Raw genomic sequence first — 10,805 nt, 5'->3', positions numbered from 1 at the left:
ACTCTACCTCAAACTGGGAAAAAGGTTACATAGTGGATCTTGGACTGGGAAACAAGAGCACCAAAATGTTACTGGACACGGGTTCAGCAGTGTCAGTGGTTTCTGACAGCTTTTACCAGGAAAACCTCACTCAATTTCCCTTGAAACCAGTTTGCAAGTTAAAGTTGAAATCCTACTCAGGCCAAAGGATTGCTGTTCGAGGGTACATCATGTTGCCAGTACAGTACGAGGACCAGCAAGTGACACTTCCACTGGTCATTGTACAGGGAAGCAGACCTGCCCTGATTGGCCGCAACTGGCTAAAAAAGTTACGGCTGAACTGGAAACAGATTTTCACAGTACACAAGGTGCAGACAAAAATACAAGGTAACACAGGAGTACAGGAGGTGATAGAGAGACATAAGGCAGTGTTCTCAGAGGGCCAAGGCTGTATCACAGGGTTCAAAGCTAAAATCCGCACCAAGCCTGATACCACACCAATTTTCTGCAAGGCTCGCCCAGTTCCTTACGCACTGAAGGAAGCTGTAGAGGTTGGAAAGTGACAAAGTGATTTCAAAGATTGACAAAAGTGAGTGGGCAGCTCCAATAGTCACCGTACCCAAGGTCGACAAAACTATCAGGATTTGTGGTGACTACAAGGTTAGTGTTAATCAATGCATTGAAGAGCAGACATATCCACTACCGAATACTGAAGATCTGTTCGCTACATTAGCAGGAGGAACATCTTTCAGTAAACTGGATCTGTCACATGCCTACCAACAACTACAGTTGGATGAAGAGTCAGAAAAATATCTGACCATAAACACACACAAGGGTCTGTACAAGTATCATCGCCTCAGTTATGGAGTTCCGAGTGCTCCTGCGATATTTCAGTCTGTTATGGACCAGATTCTGCAAGGGATGGACCATGTGACATGTTTTTTGGACGACATCCTCATCACTGCTTCCTCGGAGGACGAGCATTTGACAAGACTGGATAATGTTCTCACCCGTTTGGAGAAGCACGGCATCAGGGTGAAGCTATCAAAATGTCAGTTTTTCCAGGGCAGTGTCGTATATCTGGGACATTGCATTGATAAGACTGGGTTACATCCTACAGAAGAAAAGGTGACTTCCATAACAAATGCACCTGAGCCCACAAATGTAACAGAACTGAAGTCTTTCTTGGGCCTTCTGAACTATTATAGCAGATTCCTGCAAAACCCCTCTACTGTGCTCCAGCCGCTGCACAGCCTACTTAAAAAGGACTAAAAGTAGGTTTGGACTGTTGAATGTGCAAAAGCATTTGAAGATGCAAAGCAACTTCTGCTGCAGAACAAGGTGTTGGTACACTACAACACCCGCCTGCCACTGCGAATCGCATGTGATGCTTCGCCTTATGGAGTTGGGGCTGTAATTTCACATGTAACAGAAAATGGAGAAGAACGACCTGTTGCATTTGCCTCAAGGACACTCACTGAACCAGAAAGGAAGTATGCCCAAATTGAAAAGGAGGCACTTGCTATCATTTTTGGAGTAAAGAAATTTCATAAATATCTTTACGGAAGGAAATTCACACTGTTCACTGATCATAAGCCACTGTTGGCCATCCTGGGGCCAAAATCAGCAGTTCCAATGTTGGCAGCATTAAGAATGCAACGCTGGGCACTTATTCTCATGGCCTACAATTATGAGATTGAGTATAAGAAGTCAGCTGATCATGCTAATGCGGATGCTTTGTCACGCCTACCCCGAGTAGGGATGAACAACACAGCAGAAGAGGGAAGTATCTTCTACTTTTCACACTTGGAGGAACTCCCTGTGTGTGCAAAAGACATTGAGAGTGCTACTCTTAAAGATCCTGTACTCAGTAAGGGGTGGAACTACACATTAAATGGCTGGCCAAGTTATGCGCAAGATGTAGCATTGAGGCCTTATTTTGTACGCAGACAGGAGTTATCAGCAGATCAAGGCTGCATTCTTTGGGTACAGCGAGTCATCATACCCCCAGGTAATCGACAAAGATTACTGGAGGATCTTCATCATGAACATCCAGGTATCTGCTATATGAAGGCTCTTGCCCGCAGTTACCTTTGGTGGCCAGGCTGTGATGGTGAAATTCAAGAACTGGTGAACAAGTGGACCAGTATTTTCTGTACTGCCAAGCAGTACAGAAAATGCCAGCTGTGGCACCATTAGATCCTTGGCGGTGGCCAGAAAGAGTGTGGCAAAGAATTCACATCGATTTTGCAGAAAAAGATAAACAGTATTTTTTGGTTGTCATAGATAGCCATTCAAAGTGGTTAGAGGTTTTCCCCATGTCCTCCACCACTTCTCACAACACCATTAAAGTGCTGCGCGGTCTGTTTGCATCGTATGGACTGCCAGAAGAGCTAGTTTCAGACAATGGCCCACAGCTGGTGGCAAAAGAGTTTACTCAGTTCCTGGAGAGTAATGGAGTAAAACACACTGCTGTACCGGCTTACCACCCAGCATCAAATGGAGCAGCAGAGAGTTCAGTACAAATCCTGAAACGGGCTCTGAGAAAGAATGTTCTGGAAGCAGACAGCAAGTCTTTCTTGCCACTCAGTCACAGACTTGCAAATTTCTTTCTCATGTACCGCAGCACACCCCACACAGTGACGGGACGTACTCCAGCTGAGTTATTCCTGAAACGCCAATTGAGAACTCGTTCAGTTTGCTCAAGCCGGAGCTTGCCAGACTGATAGAAGGAAAACAAGCAGCGCAAAAGCATCATCATGACAAAAGGGCTCCCCCTGTTCGCTTTTTCCTGGAGGGAGAGGTTGTTCGCATCAGAAATTTCAGGGGCGGAGTGGAAAAATGGATTCAGGCAAAAATACTGAAAAGACTGGGAACTGTCACTTACCTGATCCAAGAGGGACAGAGACAGTGCACAGTGCATGTGGATCACATGTTACCATGGCGAGAGAACATGGAGAGACTGCCAGTTATCTTGTCTCCACCAGTTGCAGAAAATGTACCATCAGTACAACTGCAAGCTTACTCATTACTTAGATATACTTCACTTGTACATGCAATCTTCTTCATTACTTAGATATGTTTAACTTGTACCTGCAAGCTTCAGGACCATCAGTGAGTCAGACACAAACTAGTCTCATCACTGAACCAGATTTAAGGGCTGCTGAGTTGCCATCATCAGAACCCAGATCACCCACAACAAAAACCCCACCAGTGATCCGCAGGTACCCAGAAAGGTTTCGAGTACCACCAAAAAAACGGAATCTCTGAAGACAGTATAAAAATCTGTGTTAAAAGTGTAAAAATACTGTTTGTATAATACACATGTTATTGTTTACAAATGAGGGTTAAGAGTTCAGTACTAAAAAAAAAAAGAATGTGGCTTCAGTACAGTTTTTTTAATTGAACTGCTGCATTTTTTTGGATGGGTTGTGTATTTCTTTTGAGTAATTTCTACATTTCTAAAAGGGGAGGAATGTAATAGAGTGATCTATGTTTGTCTGTTGCCATCTCCTGGTGAATGTTGGCTATAGCGTACTGGGGTTACTTTTTGGTTGGCCAACGATTTACGTGGTGTTGCGCACCTGACGTCAAGTGTGTTGAGTCTGTTCTGGAGTCTACAGTAAAGAGATGTACTTCATCACCTCGCCTGTTTATTGCCTCCAACCCAATATATTACACTTAGATATGTTAAACTTGTTCCTGCAAGCTTACTCATTACTTGGATATGTTTAACTTGTACTTGCAAGCTTACTCATTACTTAGATATGTTTAACTTGTACTTGCAAGCTTACTCATTACTTAGAAATGTTTAACTTGTACCTGCAAGCTTACTCATTACTTAGATATGTTTAACTTGTACCTGCAAGCTTACTCATTATTTAGATATGTTTAACTTGTACCTGCAAGCTTCTTCATTACTTAGATATACTTACTTGTACCTGCAAGCTTCTTCATTACTTAGATATGTTGAACTTGTACCTGCAAGCTTACTCATTACTTAGTTATGTTTAACTTGTACCTGCAAGCTTACTCATTACTTAGATATGTTTAACTTGTACCTGCAAACGTATTCATTACTTAGATATACTTACCTTGTACCTGCAAGCTTCTTCATTACTTAGATATGTTTAACTTCTACTTGCAAGCTTCTTCATTACTTAGATATGTTTAACTTGTACCTGCAAGCTTACTCATTACTTAGATATACTTCACTTGTACCTGCAAGCTTCTTCATTACTTAGATATGTTTAACTTGTACCTGCAAGCTTACTCATTACTTAGATATGTTTAACTTGTTCCTGCAAGCTTACTCATTACTTAGATATGTTTAACTTGTACCTGCAAGCTTCTTCATTACTTAGATATGTTTAACTTCTACTTGAAAGCTTCTTCATTACTTAGATATGTTTAACTTGTACCTGCAAGCTTACTCATTACTTAGATACACTTCACTTGTACCTGCAAGCTTCTTCATTACTTAGATATGTTTAACTTGTACTTTCAAGCTTCTTCATTACTTAGATATGTTTAACTTGTACCTGCAAGCTTACTCATTACTTAGATATACTTCACTTGTACCTGCAAGCTTCTTCATTACTTAGATATGTTTAACTTGTACTTTCAAGCTTCTTCATTACTTAGATGTGTTAAACTTGTACCTGCAAGCTTACTCATTACTTAAATATACTTCACTTGTACATGCAATCTTCTTCATTACTTAGATATGTTTAACTTGTACCTGCAAGCTTCTTCATTACTTATATATGTTTAACTTGTACCTGCAAGCTTACTCATTACTTATATATGTTTAATTTGTACATGCAAGCTTCTTCATTACTTAGATATGTTTAACTTGTACCTGCAAGCTTCTTCATTACTTGCATATGTTTAACTTGTACCTGCAAGCTTCTTCATTACTTAGATATGTTTAACTTGTACCTGCAAGCCTACTCATTACTTAGATATGTTTAACTTCTACTTGCAAGCTTCTTCATTACTTAGATATACTTAACCTGTAACTGCAAGCTTCTTCATTACTTAGATATACTTAACTTGTACCTGCAAGCTTACTCATTACTTAGATATGTTTAACTTGTACCTGCAAGCTTACTCATTACTTATATGTACTTAACTTGTACCTGCAAGCTTCTTCATTACTTGAATATGTTTAACTTGTACCTGCAAGCTTACCGACGGAAGTGGATAATTACATATATCCATATTTAATTGTTACTTCTTAGTTTCGTGGTCGTATTGCAAAACAGCTCCATTTTGTTCTCTTTTGAGTCTTCAAAGTGTACGGTATGGTCTGGCCTTGATAGCTCTGGAATGCAGGAGACCGAGAAGAAGGAATCCTCTCTGCTCCCTTCTCGGGTCGGCTTGAGATAAGAGACACAATGGGCATCTGTAGTCATTTTTGTAAGGTGGGGGCGAGGAACAACGAAGGTGGGGGCGAGAGACAGAGGAGGGAGGGCAACGCTGGCGTAGGGGGAGATCGATCTTAGCTGTGCGAGTGAACTCTTCTGTACTGGATTGGTCTCACGTTTATTGTCAAAGCTTTGAGAATAAACCACAAAATACAAACTACTGCCTAGTGTACAATTTGAGCTCAGCTATGTGTCATCAAAAGAACTTGGGAGTGACCAGAAACTTAAATTCCCTGGAGGAACATCTGGTCAGAACGCAACATTACTCATTACTTAGATATGTTTAACTTGTACATTTAAGCTTCTTCATTACTTAGATATGTTTAACTTGTACCTGCTAGCTTCTTCATTACTTATATACGTATGTTTAACTTGTACCTGCAAGCTTACTCATTACTTAGATAGACTCCCGCACACCGCGACCACTCCCCGGAAGACAGCAGGAACTTCACTCGGTGACAGAAAATACCGTGAGTAATGGCTTCCTGCGCGTCTTGCACCTTACTCACAGAGAGGTTGGCTCTGCTAGAGGGCCGTGTCCGCCAGTTAGAGCAGAGTAATCTCGTAACTTTAGATGTTGCTGACACATCTGCTAGCGTTAGCTGTAGCGAGCTAACTAGCCCAGCTTGTAGCAGTCCTAAGCGGCCTACAAGCTACGGTGTACCGGTTGAGACGCATAATAGATTTAGCTCTTTAGCTAGTCCTACACCCCAGTCTACCGGGCACCACACCTTAGTCATAGGGGACTCCATCACCCGAAACATAAAGCTTAGCAAACCAGCCACAATTAAGTGCATTCCCGGGGCCAGAGCACCTGACATTGAAGCTAATCTTAGGGAGCTAATTCGCAACAGGCCTAGTAAACACGTACGACAGGCTAATCGCACCACTAGTTATGCGAATGTAGTTGTACATGTTGGCTCCAATGACACTAGAATGAGACAGTCAGAGATTACAAAGAGAAACATAGCCAGGACTTGTGATCTCGCCAGAAAGATGTCCAGGCATCGAGTAATTGTCTCTGGCCCCCTGCCTGCGGGAGGCAATGATGAGAGATATAGCAGATTAGTCTCTCATAGTCTTCTTTCATCTCATAGATTGAACTGTTAGCACTTGAAATTGAATTAGCTAGAAATCACCACATTATGGTAGTGGGGTGTTATAGGCCTCCATCTGCCCCTAGTAATTCTCTATCTACTCTTGTGAAGCTTCTGTCTCAACTGCAATACAATGAAATAGTGATGGTTGGTGATCTGAACTGGGACTGGCTCACATCTGTGTCTGACTCTTTGAAAGCACAGTGTGAATCTCTAAATTTAACACAATTAATTAACTCAGCTACAAGACCTAATCCTAAATGCCCTCAAAAAGCTACACTCATTGACTTAATTCTAACAAATATGCCCTTTAAATTTGTTGCATCTGGTGTTTTCCCTAATGATGTGAGTGATCATTGTGTGATTGCAGTAGTGCGAGACACAAGGATTCCTAAAAGCAAGCCTCGTCTTGTTGAAAAACGTAATATGAAATTATTTGAGATGCAAGCTTTTTTACATGACTTGCATCTTTTTAATTGGGATGGAATTGCTCTTTTTGATAATGTTGAACTGGGTTGGAAATATTTTCACGAAAACTTCTTGAGTATAGTGAACAAACATGCCCCTTTTAGAAAATTTAGGGTTAAAGGTCGTGACAATCAGTGGTTTACATCGGACCTGTCAGATGTATTGCATGAGCGTAATGCTGCTTGGGCCAGGGCACGCAAGTCAGGGTTAGAAGCGGATTGGTTGAATTTTAGACAATTAAGAAATCAATTTACTTCTCTCATTCGGAAAGTCAAATCAGAATGTTATTTCTCCACAACAACAGAAAACCTCAAACACCCAAAGAAGTTTTGGAAAATCATCAAATCTTTGTCCGGCTGCTGTAATTCAGTCAATCTCCCACCTAGTATACTTGTTGATGGTGTCAGAGTAAGTGAAAGAAGAGAAATGGGTAGTCATTTTAATATTCATTTTATTTCCTCTGGTTTTCTCTACAATTCTGACAACTCTACTGAAGTTCCGCAAACTCCGGAAAGAACCGTTGAAAATACCCAGGTTTTTAACTTTACGCCCTTTACCACAACAGAGGTCATGAGGGCTCTAAAGCAACTTAAACCTAGAAAGCCAGCTGGCTCAGATAAGTTGGAGCCGATCTTTTTAAAGTTGGCAGCTGAAATTATAGCTGAACCACTGACTCACATTTTTAACCTTACTCTAATTTCAAATGAAATCCCTTTGGATTGGAAATCTGCCCTTGTAATCTCCCTATTAAAAGGAGGTGACCCTAGTAATGTAAATAATTACAGACCGATCTCTAAACTCTCTGTTCTGGCAAAAGTGCTTGAATCCCTTATCAGTGAACAGATAAAAGACTTTTTGGACACCAACTTTATCCTGTCACCATTTCAGTCAGGTTTTCGCAGAAATCACAGTACTGTTACTGCTGCTATGAAGTTTATAAATGATGTAACTGAAGCTCTTGACAAGAAGCAGTGCTGTCTGTCCCTCTTTATTGACTTTTCAAAGGCATTTGATACTGTTGATCATGTCATTTTAATCAAACGTCTTTCAGCTATTGGTTTTTCTCAGCAAGCAGTTGGATGGTTTGCAAATTACCTCACAAGTAGAACTCAGGCTGTTCAGATAGAAGGTTCCTCCTCGAACGTACTGCAAGTGAAAAAGGGTGTCCCTCAAGGTTCTGTGTTGGGCCCATTATTATTCACTACATAAATAATCTTGGACAGAATATTCCGAACTCAACTTTCCATTTCTATGCTGATGATACTGTCATATACTGTACAGCACCCACTCCTGCTGAGGCCTTTAAATATCTACAACATGCATTTGACAGAGTACAAGAACAACTTTGCTATCTTCAACTGGTTTTAAATGCAGAGAAAACAAAGTGTATGTTCTTTACCACATCAAAAACTGTAAGATCAGCACTGTGTGAGAACATTTTAACAAGAAATGGGCAACAAATTATGTTAGTATGTGCTTTTAAATATTTAGGATTTTTAATTGATGACCACTTGAGTTTTAAGGAGCACATTCAGTATGTTGTAAAAAAACTGAAACTTTTACTGGGGTTTTATTATAGAAACAAGTCTTGCTTTTCTTTTACTGTGAAACAGAAATTGGTGGAAACAACCTTCTTACCTGTTATTGACTATGGAGATGTGTTGTACATGAATGCTACTGCTGGTTGTCTCCACAAGCTGGATAGTGTGTACCACGGTGCACTGAGATTTATCACCAACTGCGCTCCCCTTACTCACCATTGCGTATTATACTCAATGGTTAACTGGACATCTTTATGTGCTCGACGCCTCAATCATTGGTATGTTTTCATCTACAAAACCATTCTGGGTATCACTCCATCTTATCTGTCTTGTCTTTTAACAAAGAAACAAGGAAGTCACAATCTTCGTTCAATGAATGTTCTGCAATTTGTCGTCCCCAAAGTAAGAACTGAACTGGGCAAGAAAGCATTTAGGTTTTCAGCAGCGAAGGCTTGGAATAACCTACAATCGAATATTAAACTTCAAACCCTTGTTACGTTGAATGAGTTTAAAGCTTCTGTGAAAGGACTGCAGTCTACCTTGTCTGTATGCACATGTGTTATGTGAGCAAGTTTTAACGTCGTAAATGTGATGTTTTATGTATTTGTTTACTGTTTTTAATGTAACCTTGCTGCTGCCCTCTTTGCCAGGTCTCCCTTGGAAAAGAGATCTTTGATCTCAATGGGATTTTACCTGGTTGAGACACTTGTGATTTAGGGCTATATAAATAAACATTGATTGATTGATTGATTAGATATGTTTAACTCATACTTGCCAACCTTGAGACCTCCAATATCGGGAGTGGGGGGGGCTTGGTCAGAGGTGGGGGGGGCGTGGTTGGGGCGGAGGGCGTGGTTAGGGGCGTGGTTAAGAGGAGAGTATATTTACAGCTAGAATTCACCAACTCAAGTATTTCATATATATATATATATAAATATTTGACTTTCAGTGAATTCTAGCTATATATATATATATATATATATATATATATATATATATATATATATATATATATATATATATATATTTATTTTTTTTTGTAATTTATTTTTTATTTTATTTTTTTTTTTATTTATTTATTTTTTTATTTATTTTATTTTATTATATATATAAATAAAATAAATACTTGAATTTTAGTTTTCATTTATTTACACATATACACACACACACACACACACACACACACAACACTCATCTACTCATTGTTGTACTTGAAAGTACAATGCTTTGTTAAGGGTTGAATTGTCCATCCTCTTTCTATTCTCTGTCACTATTTTTCTAACCATGCTGAACACCCTCTCTGATGATGCATTGCTGTGTGGCACGCACAAAAGTGCTTTCATCAAATGCACGAGAGTGTGGACTCTTCCATCTCTCCCTAGCATGGCCCAAAACCGGTCAATCCTTGCTTCCTGGGGAAGATCTTCCCTGGCAAGCAATTGGTACTCCAGTACTTGTACCCGGAGGCTGGTCAGGTCCAATCGCAGCTGCGGCAGACTTTTTTTTTTTTGGGCGTGGCCTCCAGCTCCGGCTGAATACCGGGAGTTTGTCGGGAGAAAATCTCTGTCGGGAGGTTGTCGGGAGAGGCGCTGAATATCGGGATTCTCCCGCTAAAAACGGGAGGGTTGGCAAGTATGGTTTAACTTGTACATGCAAGCTTCTTCATTACTTATATACAGTATGTTTAACTTGTACCTGCAAGCTTCTTCATTACTTAGATATGTTTAACTTGTACTTGCAAGCTTACTCATTGCTTAAATATACTTAACTTGTACCTGCAAGCTTCTTCATTTCTTAGATATACTTAACTTGTACCTGCAAGCTTCTTCATTTCTTAGATATGTTTAACTTGTACTTGCAAGCTTCTTCATTACTTATATACAGTATGGTTAACTTGTACCTGCAAGCTTCTTCATTACTTAAAAATGTTTAACTTGTACTTGCAAGCTTACTCATTGCTTAGATATACTTAACTTGTACCTGCAAGCTTCTTCATTTCTTAGATATACTTAACTTGTACCTGCAAGCTTCTTCATTTCTTAGATATACTTAACTTGTACCTGCAAGCTTCTTCATTTCTTAGATATGTTTAACTTGTACTTGCAAGCTTCTTCATTACTTATATACAGTATGTTTAACTTGTACCTGCAAGCTTCTTCATTACTTAGATATGTTTAACTTGTACCTGCAAGCTTCTTCATTTCTTAGATATGTTTAACTTGTACTTGCAAGCTTCTTCATTACTTATATACAGTATGTTTAACTTGTACCTGCAAGCTTCTTCATTACTT

This window comes from Entelurus aequoreus, linkage group LG06, assembly GCF_033978785.1.
Source record: "Entelurus aequoreus isolate RoL-2023_Sb linkage group LG06, RoL_Eaeq_v1.1, whole genome shotgun sequence".
In the NCBI taxonomy this organism is placed as follows: Eukaryota; Metazoa; Chordata; class Actinopteri; order Syngnathiformes; family Syngnathidae; genus Entelurus; species Entelurus aequoreus.
Note: the sequence above shows the minus strand (reverse complement) of the source record.